Source organism: Schistocerca gregaria, chromosome 2 (assembly GCF_023897955.1).
Source record: "Schistocerca gregaria isolate iqSchGreg1 chromosome 2, iqSchGreg1.2, whole genome shotgun sequence".
Classification (NCBI taxonomy): Eukaryota; Metazoa; Arthropoda; class Insecta; order Orthoptera; family Acrididae; genus Schistocerca; species Schistocerca gregaria.
The window spans coordinates 362,615,661-362,631,153 of NC_064921.1; the positions used below are offsets into that span (position 1 = coordinate 362,615,661).

The 15,493-nt window shown below is 41.4% G+C and overlaps 1 protein-coding gene across 1 annotated transcript in view; it reads left to right on the top strand.

Moving 5' to 3' along the window:
- LOC126337076 (pseudouridine-5'-phosphate glycosidase-like) overlaps positions 1-15,493 on the top strand; it is a 1,418,644-nt gene that overhangs the window by 1,092,665 nt on the left and 310,486 nt on the right. The gene's annotated exons all lie outside the window — the stretch shown is intronic.

The following is a 15,493-nucleotide window of genomic DNA, read 5'->3' on the forward strand; positions in this document are numbered from 1 at the left end:
CTACGTGAACATTACTGTGTTCCCCTAATGGAAGTGGCGTATCCCATCTCATTAAGTGCCTTTGACACTAGGCCATAATCGTGCTACTGTGGTGTGAGAAGCATCATAGTAAACTCACTTTTATGTCTTGGCCATGAAATTTGCTTGATCCTGTCCCGATGAAAAACGTGTTTACACTATCGGGTGCCAGATCCGTTTCTATTAATTACATTTAAAGAACTGCATGACCTTTGCGTAGGCGTCTGGTTGACGTACCTCCGGAATCCTATCTGATGCTTCTGGAATCCGCATAGTACCAATAAGCAAGTGGTCATAATATTTTAACTCACCAGCATATCCGCAAGAACCTGGTGTTTCCAGATTTTCACTATGTATACAACCTTCTTTCTAGATTTGTAACCCAAGTATTGTCATTGAGTAAAAGATGACTTACGCATTCATTCTTCTCACCCAGCCCAATTTCTCCTATTAGCATTTTTTGTTTTCCTTTCCTACAATCAAATTGCAGTTCCTCATTGGAATTGAACTTTCCTCTCCAATGACACCCTGAATAATGTATCTTTTCGTACATTTTTCAAATCTCTTCATCATCTGCGGACGTAGTTAGCATATTTACATGTTTCACACTGGTTTGTGTATCTTGGATATTCTGATCTGATCACTATACAGTGTACAGTATTTTCTTATTTATTGTTAGATCTACAGCTGAGTTATCCCTGTTTGATTTTTGTTAGTAAATCTTCGCTGACGTAACCAGCAATCCAGTTATTCCCACCACAGCACTTCATTAATTCTTGGCAAATCTGACTTCACCCTATCAAAATTATTTGTTGTATTCTGTAATCTACCTATCGGATGAAGGGTTCGAACATGCAACGTTCCGACCCAAAAAATCTATTTTAGGCAGCATTTTTGTCCTCGCCCGTAACCCAATGGAAGACAGTCTTGCATCCGGACCGTTTTGCCCATGAGGATGATATTATCTCTGACCATACAGTAGATGTACGTATCCTCGAGATATGCAGCATCTGTAGTTACCCCTTGATTTCAACCGCTCGCAGAACCAAAATAGCAAAAGCCACATTGGGTAACGTTACAGGACCAGATCGCTCGTTGCCGCTCTTCACAAACCATAGCGTAGTCTGTCTTCTTCACAGATGCCTCTCTGACGTAGCTCCATTGTTTTGCAGCTATCTGTATTGTAATTTCACGCAAGACGCTGCATCACGGCAACGTGCATGGTTCTTGTAGTCCTTAAAATGGACCACAGCTTTGTCGTGCAAAACCAACTGAGTGCGCTGTTGGTTATAAACATTTCTTGTTGTTACAGAAAATTGTCTTCCGCAGTCTACAGTTGACTGCTTGCAGCAATTTCTTTCAGACTGCCGCATCTTCTTCGTCCTTGATTTTGGTGCAAAACAGCTGCGGTAGACCGCCTAGACCAGGGATGGCGAAGCAATGGCACGCATCGCATTAGTGACACGCGACCAAATAATTTGGACACGGCTATAAATTGGGAATACTTTACGTTTGAAGCCATGATAACGAAGTTCATCGTGTACGGGCCGTCACTGCAGAGGCGTCATAGAAGAAAACAAATCTTCGCTCATGCTCACTCGCTGTGAGTCACGGTGAACTCAAATGCGTTAGTAATAATACACCGTCATGTGGATAAACTAAAATATTTCACGATTTCTGTATAAAAGCACAGTGCAATCATCTATGCTTCACCATCAAACCATGCTTGTTTAATGTTACTTAGTTCTTCATCTTATTTTTTGCGTTTGCAAACATTGTCCCTTGAGAGAATCGCGTGAGCTGTATTATGTCCTCTGTGATTCATTGTCTTTCTAGTCAACACAGACTGTCAATCTAAAAAACAATGAGTCCCTTCTTGCAAGAGTATCAACAATACGGAATGGAAGGCATGTGAGCTGCCTAGTATCACACATCTGTTTCATTGACGTAATAGCCTATGCTCCATGATACCTTATAAATGTATCCAATGACATTTTTTCATGTCGGTTTCTCGCAGAACATTCATCATTTTTCAAATTTTGGAGCTATTCTTAGAGAATTACTAAAATGTGATATCATTTTGAAAGTTCTCTAGCTGTTCTTTGGAAATCATAAGGGTAAGCTATACGAGAGTTTTCAATGGAAAATTCGTAATGGAGTTTCGGGCTCCATATATTTTTATATGCTCTGCTATCTTGTTGCAGCCGGCCGCGGTGGCCGTGCGGTTCTGGCGCTGCAGTCCGGAACCGCGGGACTGCTACGGTCGCAGGTTCGAATCCTGCCTCGGGCATGGGTGTGTGTGATGTCCTTAGGTTAGTTAGGTTTAAGTAGTTCTAAGTTCTAGGGGACTTATGACCTAAGATGTTGAGTCCCATAGTGCTCAGAGACATATGTTGTTGCAGATTATTTGTTTTCCTGCTTCAGTTGTTGTACATTCCTTTTGACCTGTGTCAGTAAATTTTTGCATCCTTTTAACGTTGTTGGTGTGTTGAAATGCTATTCAGCTGCTAATTTATATTAGAGGCTATTTCTTGTTTCTGTATTTGTTCTGAGCGCCGCTGGTATGTCGATAAATATCGAGCAAATGTGCATAGCGACCTTTTTCTACTCTTACAGACTTTCAGAGTATTTCGTTTTGAAAAGCGTACTGTTCTAGTCGTTTCGCCAAGATGATTACGCGCGATGAGGTTAGTTGTTGTTTCTTTCCAGTCTCTGTCGTATGTGCATCACTGATAACGGAGTTAGTGGGAGTTATTTACACTCGTACAAGGGGCAATCAAATGAAAACGTGACCTGTGGAAAAAATTAAGCAATTGCTCCTTACTTTCTGGGACACAGCCCCACAATAAACGTTCAGCGGTTCGTGGACACTTTGAAAAAAGTGAAGCGCTTCTTCAAGTCTAAACGCCCAGGAACGTTGACGGACGGGATCATTCTGTTGCAGGATAATGCCAGCCCACATGTTGTCATGGTCGTTTCAACTACGCTGCAGCAGTTTCGCTGGGAAGCCATCAAACATCCTCCATACACTCCCGACCTCTGTCCGTCCGATGCCAGTGTTTTTGAAGCTCGGCAGAAAGACATTCGTGGCCGTCGGTTTGCTTTGGATACACACCTGGGTACAATCGTAGTCCCGTTGGCAACTGCAAACATTTTTCCATGAAGGGACTAACCATCTTGCCTCACAGTGGGTCGTGCGTATTAACACTTATGGCTGTTATTTACTTTCTTTTCATTCGTCTCGTTTTCATTTGACTGCCCCTTTCTATGTGCTACTATCTAATTGCGTCTGTAGTGTTAACGTCATTTGCAGAATAGGTCATATATGATTTTGATTTTAGTGGTTTGTTTTATAATCTGTTTGGGTTATTTTTGGGTTGAGTTGGTGTACTGTATGTGAACTGAGTTTGTGTGGTTGTCGAATTCAGTTTTTGATTTTTGTTTAACTGATAGTATATTCAGTGTGGCATTCTGCGACTCGCTAAAAGAACATACCAGGCAGTCCTTACATCTAGAAATTTGTTTAATCTGTATGTGATGTACCGATAATGTTTTTGTTGGTTTGATCTGACATGACTGTGATTGACAATTTTTGTGAAGCCTGCCAAGCGAAGTGAGTTGGTGGCAGGCCAGACGTGCATTTAGGAACTGCTTGACGCGCAACATGTGCGTAGTGTACTTCTTTGCTATTATTCCATTTAGCAACTGATTAAGTATACAAATAATTGGATATTTTTACATTTGAAGCACATCACATTGCAGTGCATACCATATCGGCAGCCAAACTCTTCGCTTGGTGAGGGGTTCTTTTGTAATGAGTTCCTCCTTCATTCTTCCAACGTACCTTACTGTAACTATGGTGAAAAAATATTAACGGATTCTACTTACATCACGTCTGCTATTGTTTTTGCTTTATTTGATTCTTCTTAATGCAGATAAGATTGGGCGTAAAATTACCAATATATTACTTTGTACTTCTATGCTACAGCAATTTGTTCAATATGGTTCAAATGGCTCTGAGCACTATGGGACATAGCATCTGAGGTCATAAGTCCCCTAGAACTTAGAACTACTTAAACCTAAGGACATCACACACATCCATGCCCGAGGCGGGATTCGAACCTGCGACCGCAGCGGTCGCGCGGTTCCATATTGAAGTGCCTAGAACTGCTCGGCCACACCGGGCGGCCTGCAATTTGTTCAAAGATATTGTTTTCCTTGAGGTTCTTAAATATGTCTTACTACAGACACTGACTGGCAATTTGTTCTTAAGAAAACTAGTTGCTGAATATAAAGTAATTTTTTCCGTGAAGTTTAGAAATTATAGATATTTCAGTTAGCTATTACTAACATGATTTATTGTTCTTTGATATTTCTTTCATGTTGGCAAATATACGTCTTGTGAGATGCACAAAAGATAGATTTGCTGTAGCACATGGTGTCACGTGTACTAGATCCTTTTGTACTTTTGTTTAGCTGATACCTTATATCTACGGCCTTAAATATTTGAACTGTATGACGCACTTAGTCAAGTTACGCAGTTTCTGTAGACGAATAATAGTTGAAATTTACGCAAGTTTGCAGCTGAAATATTTTACTTATTAATAATATGGGTCATTTTCCAAAATATGTACCAGATGCTGATATCTGTACTTCGCAGTTATTTCCTAGCGATGTCTCTCTCTGTACAACAGTGTGACCCGCGCATAACCTCATAACACAACCGATAATTTTATCTACTAAGGTAGTTCATACATGTCATCAGCAACGATACCCCTTTGACATAAGATGTACATCACATTCTCTTGTGACAATTTGCTCTCCAATGAAGACATCTTACTGAGTTTTGTGTCCTGCGGAGTCTTTAGTCCAGTTTTAAGGGTACAGAACTATTCAGTTGGCACACACTATTGTCTGCTGAACTGGGCTGGGTTCTTTCAGGAACTAATTAAATAAATACGATGTACAGGTGCGTACTGCAATGTAGAAAGACTTACTGCAGTAGTGAGAAGGTATACCATACTCTCTCAATACAAATGAGTACTGAAGATCTTTTAAGTCGGGTTTGAAGTTTCGCGAACGTTGCTTTATGTGCAGCAGGAAAATACCTGTTCAGATAAGTGTTCCTCAAACGATTCGACAAATCTGAGAACATATGAAGGTGTCTACTACTTTGTCGGTTTTTATACCGCCTTGTATCAGTGCACACCTTTTTTTAAATATTTAAATCAAAATTTTCATTCTAATCTGAAAGACTCGAACGTTTAAGGGTCTAACAAAATTTGATTTATGTATTTCTTTCTCGATATATAATTTATTATACATGGGAGTATCGAAAAGTAACGCACAAGATTTTCCCCTGGTGTTGTAACTGGAATGTTGAAATATATAGTTTGAAATTTGTGCTGCAAAAGGTATTTTGTTTTCGTGAGCAGCTTTAACGAGAGTAGCCTTAACTAAGAAACAAACATGTGAAGAGCAGTGAAAGGTAGTTCGATATTTGTGAGCCGGAGGGCATAAACCGAGTGAAACTGACAGGAACATGCATGGTGTTTAGGGGGACGACCGTATGGACCGTAGCAATGTCTCCAGTCGGTGTGCATTCAGCCAAGAGGGCCCTGTGACCCTTAATGATTCGCTACGTTCAGGGGGGCCGTAACAGCTGCAACCACTGACTGGGAAAATTACACGTTTATCACAGGGGCGGAAGCAGAGACTCGTGTGAAGTTATTCTACGAGCGCTCTCAGCATACAACTTTGAGCAATTGGTTAGAAAACCAACTCAAGTTGGGAACATATTAGATAACATGCCGACAAACAGACCTGATGTTTTTGAGAAAGTTAATCAAGAAGAAAGTATTAGCGATCATAATGTCGTTCTGGCTTCTATGTTAGTGGAAGTTGCAAAAAAAAAAAAAAAACTGCAGCCATATTCCCCCTTTCAACTATTGGACAAACGCAAGGATGGCTTACATAGTGGTTAGTGTATCTGGGATTGTAAAACAGTTGATATCCTTAGACGCCAGGAAGACTTCTGGGCCAGATGGTATCCCCCTAAGATAATATGTTGACTATGCTACAAATTTAGCACCATTCTTATCCATCATCTATCAGAGATCGGTGGAACAGCGGAAAATTCCACGGGGCTGGAAGAAGGCCCAGGTGATAGCAATCTTTAAAAAGGGTAGAAAATCGGATACATATAATTACCGGCCAATTTCACTGACGTCGATTTGTTGTAGAATCATGGAACATATTTTGTGTTCAGACATAATGACCTTTCTAGACTCTGAGAAGCTCATCTGCAGAAACCAAGGTTTTAGGAAACAGCGGTCATGCGAGACACAGCTGGCCCTGTTTGTGCATGATATACAACAGGCTCTAGATACCGGCTCCCAGGTTGATGCCATATTTCTCGACTTTCGAAAGGCGTTCGACTCAGTTCCGCTCTGTCGCTTGCTTCAAAAAGTGCGCGCTTACGATCTATTCGATGACATATGCGGATGGATAGAAAGTTTTCTAACAGACAGAGAGGTTTATGTCGTCCTGTATGGGGTGACCTCAACAGAAACGAAGTGTGACTTCAGGAGTGCCCCAGGGCAGCGTAACAGGTCCTCTGCTTTTTACGATTTACATAAACGATCTGGTTGACGGTATTGAAAGCGGCATTAGACTGTTTGCAGATGATGCTGTAGTCTACAGGAAAGTAGTATCACACAAAAGTGATGAACAAATCAATGAGGATTTTGCAGAAAATAAATGTGTGGTGTAATTACTGGCAGTTATCTCTCAATACTAGTAAGTGTAACCTACTGCGTATAACAAGTCGAAAATCCCCACTGATGTACGAGTGAAAAATAAATGCCCAGTAGTTGCAAGCGGTAACAACCGTCAAGTATCTGCGTATGACTATTTGAGAAGGTTCAAAGAAGAGCGGCAAGATTCGTGACTGGTACATTTAGCCATCGCGAGAGCGTTACAAATCTCACAGAAAGTTTGAAGTGGGACACACTTGCAGATAGACGACGCGCTAAACGGAAGGGACTGCTCACTAAATTCCGAAATCCGATCTTCGCCGAAGATGTAGAGCATATATTATTACCACCAACTTTAAAATCACGCAGTGATCACCATTAAAAGATAAGGGAAATCAGAGCTCGTACTGAGGCGTTCAGACAGTCGTTTTCTCCTCGCGCGATCCGCGAGTGGAACAGATGGGTGGAGGGAGGGGGGGGATATGAATTTGGCGTGAATTGTGCCCTCTGCCACACACCGCTTGGTGCCTAGCGGAGTTTATGTGTAGATGTAGAACCCCGCAGAATGTCGTAGCCATTGAGGCAGTAATTTTGAACGACTGGTGTGCCTAAGCGCCTGATAGACAATCTCAAGGGCCAGCGAATGATAACAAGCTCGGACCACTTAACATCTTAGGCCGCAGAAGGACGTGGCGTTCTGAAAGGACTCATCACTGATGATAAGTCGTAGGCGTACCACTACACCCCAGAGACAATGCAGACCTGTATGGAATGGAAACATGCTGGTTCTCCAGCAAGGAAAAATTTCAGAAAACTGCTTTTGACACTGTTATGGTATATTTATTATTGTGTGTTATTGGCGTATTTTACTGACCACCTGATCATTGTGAATGCTGCAGCCTACATTGAAACTTATGTAATGCTCTTTGTGATAAACGCAATGGCATTAATGTTGGTGCTGTCTTGACAATGCCCCCCCCCCCAATATTGTTGCTCCTATTGGTGAGAAAACCGCCACGTTTGGGTGGGTGATGCTGCAACATCTACCATACACTTCGGACCTTGCACCGTCGGACTTTCATCTGTTTGGTCCCATGAAGGACTTCCTTGCCAGCCAACGCTTTGCGACAGATGCAGAAGTGAAATCAGCAGTCCACAGATGGCGATACTACAACCAAACGACTTCTACTAGTAGGGCACATTGAAATTGGTACTATTATGGGAGAAATGTGTTGAGAACGTTGTTGGCTATGTACAAAAGTATGTAAAAGATATAAGTTCATTTGTGATTTCTGTTTTGTTTTGTTACCCATTGAAATTTTTGATGATACGATTATTATGCGTTACTTTCCAATCTTCAGCCCTATAGAAACTTACTGACGAAATGAGCATTTTGCACCTACCGTAACTCTGTATGTGCTTAACAAATGAAGGTGGCAGTTCTAATCTTTTTAAGTTAAATCGTCGTATATCCTTATGAAAGGACTTCATCACTTCAACTACGGATGCTGATTTAACCATTTTACGTTATTTGTTTGCATATACAATTACTACACCATGCGAGAAATATCTTTTGTTGACTCGAGGAAACTTCTTCGGGTTAAGGGAATTTGCTATCAGTTTCGCATGTATTTATAACTGCGAAGATGATAGTTCATAGACAAATTGTTACATAATGCTTTCCAGTATTGCGATTTAGATCGTTAAAAATATATTGACACCATTTTAAAAGACTGTTCCTTCTGTCTCCAGCAGACAGACTGTCAGCATCTGCGATATAAACACAGCAGACAGAAAATTAGTCATCCGCAGGGGACATCACCCTAATACTGTGAAAGGCCGCCTCTATCCTTGGTCATAGTTTCAATTCGACGACACACGGAGTCCACAAGCTTCTTCAGTTACGCCAAATCTTTTTCCGGCGAGCTACTTTTATTGTGTATAATAGTAAATGTTTCTCTAAGGTGAGTGTTTGGGATAAGAGGCATACGACATTTGAATGGCGAGACATAGAAAAGTCGAAGCTAAATGAGACGACAGTGACTGCACAATGCAGTTTTGCGAATATTTCTGCTACATAAAGGCATGAAGATAGCAATCCACAGAGGGTTAGCAGTGTCGGCCTGTGCTAACAAGAATGAAAGCAGGTAACAGCCTATATTCTATCTGATGTACACACATTCAATTTATTATCGTTTTCGGAGACGTGTGCATAGAATGGTCGGCTTTAGTCTATTGACAGCCCTGTGGTTAACCCATCAACGCCCGTCAGCAGTACATCGAAAAACACCAATGAGGAGCGAGCGTGCAATAAAACGCACATCATTTGTCAGCATTTATCTCTCTCCTGCAGTGTATAAAATATATTGAAGCTGTCACTGTTAGTTGTAGGATTTAATGAGATCTGAAGCACTGAATTTAGAAACCAATTTTACAACGAACTTTTCTTGGTGCTTTCTGCGTAAGAAACATTATAACAGTGTTTGAAAATCTTCTGTACATCCTAGCGTTGTGGAACTAACTGTAATATTTTTCTATAGAAGTGCAATCGCTAAAAATACATTAAAATCTTAGTGGTTTACGATATTTGTCTTTGTGCATGTGTGGTACAATAGAATGTTAAAAGTGCTTATCCATCATAGTTTTGTGAAATGTGATGACCTCGGTGTTTAAGGAAGGTTTTCGAATAAAGTATTGGGTTCTGACACTTGTCTTCGTATTTGCAATATTCGCAGTAGCGAAGTTCTTGACTTCTTGTATACAGGTACTACTTTCATAGAGTATGCATATTTTGTATACTCTTGGCTTCGCTCAAATTTTTGCCAACTGGTCCTCCAGTGATTTTTTTTCAACAAACGACGAACTGTTTATCTAAATGTCTACAGAACTAGCATTCCTTTTCCTGCACGTGAATAAAGATATTAAAATTTGTCATTCGCTTCCCTTAGTTGCTAAGATTTTACTGTTTTTGTTGTGGTCGTCAGTTCGAATACTGGTTTGACGCAGTTCTCCACGCTATCCTGTGCTAGCCTCTTCATCTTCCTATAACTACCGCTACTTACACCCTTTCAACCCTTCTACTGGGTTCATCTTTTGGTCTGACTCTACAGTTTTTCCCCAACACTTTCCTCCAATATTAAGTCCTTGATCTCTTGATTTCTCACAATTTCTTGTCGTCAGGTTGCGCCAAAAATTTCTTTTCTCCCAAATTCTATTTGATACCTTCTCATTAGTTACGCGATCTACCCACCTAATCTTCAGCATTCTTCTGTAGCGCCGCATTTTAAAAGCTTCTATTCTGTTCTTGTCTGAACTGTTTTTCGCCCATCTTTCACTTCCGTATATGCCTACACTCTATACAAATACCTTCAGAAAATACTTCCTAACACTCAAATCTATATTCGATATTAGCAAATTGTTTTCTTCAGAAACGCGTTTCTTGCCATCGCCAATCTACATTTTACATACTCTCTACTACGGCCATTATCAGTTTCTTTTTCTGTCCAAATAACAAAACTCAGCTACTACTTAAAGTGTGTCGTTTCCTAATCTAATTCCCTCAGCATCACCTGATTTAATTCGACTGCATTTTATTATCTTTGTTTTGCTTTTGTTGATGTTAATGTTATATTCTCCTTTCGAGACACTGTCCATTCCTTTCAGCTGCTCTTCCATGTCCTTTGCTGTCTCTGACAGTATTACACATGTTATCAGCAAACGTCAAAGTTGTTGTTTCTCCTCCTTGAACTTTAATTCCTTTGTTTCCTTTACTGCTTCCTCATTGTACAAGCTGAGGAACCTCGGGGATAGCCCACGACGCTGTCTCACTCCCTTCTCAACCACTGCTTCCTTTTCATGCTCCTCGACTGTTGTAAGTGGCGTCTGGTTTCTGTACAAGTTGTGTATCACTTTGTGCTCCCTGTATTTTACCCTTGCTACCTTCATAATTTCAATGGTTATATTCTAGTCGACATTGTCAAAAGATATAAGCGTAGGTTTGCCTTTCCTTAACCTATCATCTAAGGTAAATCACAGAGTCAGCCTTGAGGTCGGCTTCTACCCGTTTTTTCATTTTTCTGTAAATAATTCATTTCAGTATTTTGCAGCTGATGCTTAATAAACTGATATTTCGATAATGTTTGCACCTATCAGGAAGTGTTTTCTTTAGAACTGGAATTATTATACTCTTCTCGAAGTCTGAGGTTATTTCGCCTGTCTCGTACACAGCTGTCCTGCTCTCACAAGGAGTAACGAAATGTCATCTGCCCCGCGAGCCTTGTTTCGTCTTAGGTCCTTCAGTGCTTTGTCAAATTCTCCTCCCAGTACCATACGTCCCACTTCATCTTCATCTACGTCCTCTTCAACTTTTACTGTATAACATTGCCTTAAAGATTATCTCCATTGAGTGGATCCCCTTCCGCCTCTCAGTTTTTCTTCTGCTTTGGACAAGTTTTCCATCTGAACACTTGATATTCTTTTCTCCAAACGTCTCAATAATTTTCCTGTAGACAGTATCTATCTTTACCCCTATTTATATATGATTCTGTATCCTTACATATGTCCTGTAGTCATTCCTGCTTAGCCATCTTGCATTTCATATCACGTTCGTGTTCCCTTTTGCTGCGATTTAATATGTTCTCCTTTTGTACATTAAATCCAGTATCTCCTGTGATATTCAAGAGTTTCTACTTGGCGTTGTCGTTTTACTTATTTGATACTTTGCTTCTTTGACTGTTTCATCTGTGAAAGATATCCATTCGTCTTGTACTGTATTCCTTTCCCCTGTTTCAGTCAATCGTTGCCCAGACGTTCCTGTTGTTAACCAACTCATATTACTCTCCTTATCCGTGAGAATATTCTTTTATTTTTTCGGTATTTGTGGTATTAATTACATGTCAGAAATTTGTTAGTTTATTTGCTATAGAACAAAGAATGCTGTTAAGTTTCATGTCTATAACTGTAAAGATTTTGTCTTCTACTAGCGCGAAGATATAGATAGTTGTATTAGAAAACTGCATGATTGTGAGAAATTAGATTTGTGGAGAAACAGGCGATGAGCTCATGCCCAAGTTTTGAATATGTGTCATCTTACATCGGAAGCTGATAGCTACTCTTTGTATTGAGCCACTTTCTAGGCACAGAAAAGATTTAAATTCACGGTTTATTAAACATGAAAGCAGAGAGTGCACCCTTTATGGAAGTGAAACGTGGCGAAAGAAAAACTCGCTGGAAGTGCCATACGGCAAAGTTTGTACGTACACTTACTCCTGCAAAGTAGAGAGATGAACAAGGGCGAACAGCTTGTCAACAAGATGGTGGGCTTCCTAATTAATGTCGGCAAAGACTGCACAAGCTGTGAGATGCAGGAGGGACTCAGCTGTGATTTAGTCAGTAAAAGACACACCGGTTAAAGCAAGAAGGAGAGCACGCCTGGGCGACGAACTGAATCCACGGCTGCCAGAAAGCGTCTTAATAAATCCGACATTACGGTCTGAGAGTCGTCGGAAACAGTAGAGGTTCCTTATTATAAAGTTACTTGTGAGATGCAGTTGAATCTGTATGAACCACCCGAAGAGCTTGACAGTTAACTAGAAGCATGCCGTATACAGCTGAAAAGATGTAGAAGCCGGACGTTGCACACGAAGTACTGCAGGCAGCGCCGCATTACTTCGATTTAAGAAGAAAGCAACTTTCAGAAACAAGAGACGTGACGGGCAGCTGCACCAACTAAGCTTCCTCGTTGCTAGCGACTCGTAGTCGGTACTCTAATGTTGCGCAAAATGGAGGCACTTACTTAATTGTAAACGAATATAAAAACGTAAGTGCATTACTACTGCAAGTTACAAGTGGTTATTGTTTAGCTAGTAGCAGGGCTTTTTTTAGTCCCTAGATAAAGGGCCATAATTTGCATGGAAATCTAAAAGAATTGCCATGCTAAGTGAGTTGTGGAGGGGACTGAACTATGCTATTTATGCTGAGTTGATAGGCTCCGCCACAGTTTTAATGCCGAGTATTAGATGTGTTTCCAATGACGAGAGTGAACAGTGTTCTCGAGGAAGTGATTTATCCAGATAATGTATGCGATTGGTTTCAACTTTTTAACTGTTTCAGTGATGGTATGCATGTTTGGTATGCATTGAACAGAAATGGTCACGACAAGACGATTCACCAATTAGTTATATTATCGTGTCAGTTTTATCGGTTACTTACATAGAATGTTCTTTACATGCTGGTGAGAAGACAGCCGTGGTTTCGCTGGGTACATTACTGCTTTGAAAGGAGTATCCTAATTATGTAATCGAATATGAAAAATCCGCAGCTGCTATGCATTATATGTAATTTGAAGGTGGAGAGGGGAAGAAAGGAATGTAAAGGGGAGAGATCACTGCTGTCATCTGCATTGAGACATCACGCGTAATCGGCGGCGACAAGTGAAAATGTGTACCGGACTGAGATTCGAACCCGGGATCTTTTATTTGGTAAGCAGTACATATAAGATATAACACTACTACAATTTGAACATCATGTTAATATGAGCAGTTCTCTGCCGACTTTTGTAAACATACCGCTATACCTAGAACTCTTAAGAATGTACATTGATAGCTGTATGTGTCCCTGTTAGGGTGCATACATACCTTTACGTAGCTTGAGTGAACAAACGAATATCGAGAAATAACAAAGGGACGACAAATATTTCTGTCCAAACCGTCTTTCTCTGTGATTTATTATTCAGTTTGCGTGATTCTCTTGTACTTATCATTAGAAATAGGTGCACGCATTGGTTACTCTGCTCCCTTTAGAGATTGCAGCCTAGTTAAGGTAGCCATTTTTAGGCAGCCTCGCTGGCCATCTTCTTCATCATAATCTTTGAACTCATCTCTTTCTGTCTGTCACTCTTTCCGTCCATCATTGACGCTCTCTGGTCACTAGCCACATTTGAAACGGACAACCTGGGTGACGTCATTTATCACAACGATTTTTTTCTGCCGGCGATAAAGATGTTTCAGCCGCAAGTAGGCTCTCGAGGCATGCTCCCTGTCGGATTGCTGTGATTTCGGGACATATATAAGCAAACGGAGCACCAGGTCGTACGATTTATTTAAAAAAGGACTGTGCGCTTTCTGATTAAATTACTCGACACAATATTTACGATCGTCTTGTATAAAATACTGGCGCATGATTCCGGCGCCTTTTCTGTCATTTCATGCTCACACCTAAGGCAGTACTTGATTTAGTAGACAACCTGACTACAACGTTACATCCTTATGCTATAGTTCTTAAAATCTGTAGAATTTACGACATATATCCATCGCTGCTGACTGCCATGTGTGGCATCCGGGACAATAGTCGGTACTGTCAGGAATTTTTCCTTGGTAAGCGGACTGGGGCGGGCTGCACTCAGTTTCGTGAGACCGACTGAGGAACTACTCGTACTACTAGTAGCGGTTCCAAGATCAAGACGCTCGGCAGCGCCTGCGAGAGCGGTATGCTGACCACGTGCTCCTCCACATCGCATTCGATAACGGCACTAGCAGAAGATGACGCGGCTGTCGGTCGGACCCAATTGGCTCGTCAGGACCATAACGCGGAACTTTACTTATTACCGGGACGTGTATCACCAGCGTCATTTCATTGCCGCATTTGTATGTCCGTCCTGTACCCACTGTGTACACCAGAGTCGGTTTGCAGTATCTGGGTCTGAGTTGCGGAAAAGCAGGTACGTTAAAACAGTATCATGGGGCGCTCTTGTAGCTTGATAGGCCGGAGGGGGGGGGGGGGGGGGAGGGAGGGATGCATGATGTCGAGGCAGTGCGCCCTCTGGGCAGAAATGATGTTTTCGTAATGTACTTATGAAGTCGGGGAAAGAGATTCTTTATGATGGGAAACTGAGACAATCCGGAAATACGTTTCTGTGCGGGAGCGTGGATTTTTGATTGAATCATTTCTGATTTCCTAGGACAGTCTAGCCGTTTTGCGGGTTGTCAGAGAACTCGACTTAGGTCGTGGGGCGAAGTAACTACCTGGACGGTGATGTTCATTAACGATGTGTTGTGTATGAATTTTTCTCTATTGATTGTGAACGTGATCCTGTTTTACATGCGTGGATGTAATCAGCTGATGAAGCAAGCGACTAGTTGGAGGTGGTGTATGAACTGTTTGTGATATACAGGCAGTGCTATGATCTCGGAGTCTTTCAGAAATTAGTTACGTAGTTCAGTGCTTTACTCATTAACTTCAGTGTAATGAGAAGTTTAACCCTGTCTCGCGGGTTAGAGAGAGACTAGCGACCGCTATTCAAGCTGGTTTAATAATGTAGTAGCGGAGAGGATGTATTTGGATCCATCAATAAACGTTTGCTAGTAAATTTCACGTGGTTTGCCTTGCTCACCTCACGTAGTCTTAAGAATTCGTGGCTTGTTGCCGCGGTCACAAGTGGAACTTCGCTCGACACAGTGGACGAAAGGAACGTATCGGTGTTATTCAACAGCCGATGTTGTTGTTTGTTATGCTCATCATTACATTTATGACGTTCATACCTCGTAACAACGAGTTAATTATTAGCCGCCATCAGTCTACCAAGTACTAAAGTCCGTCCCAGAATGTGCCGAAATTGGTAGTGCGTGGCCAGGAGCGGAGCAAAGCACTCGAGTTAGGTGCCTCAATCACAACAGAGCGCGGCGTTGGTGCGGGCCGGACGAGCCGCCGCGACGCCGGCCACC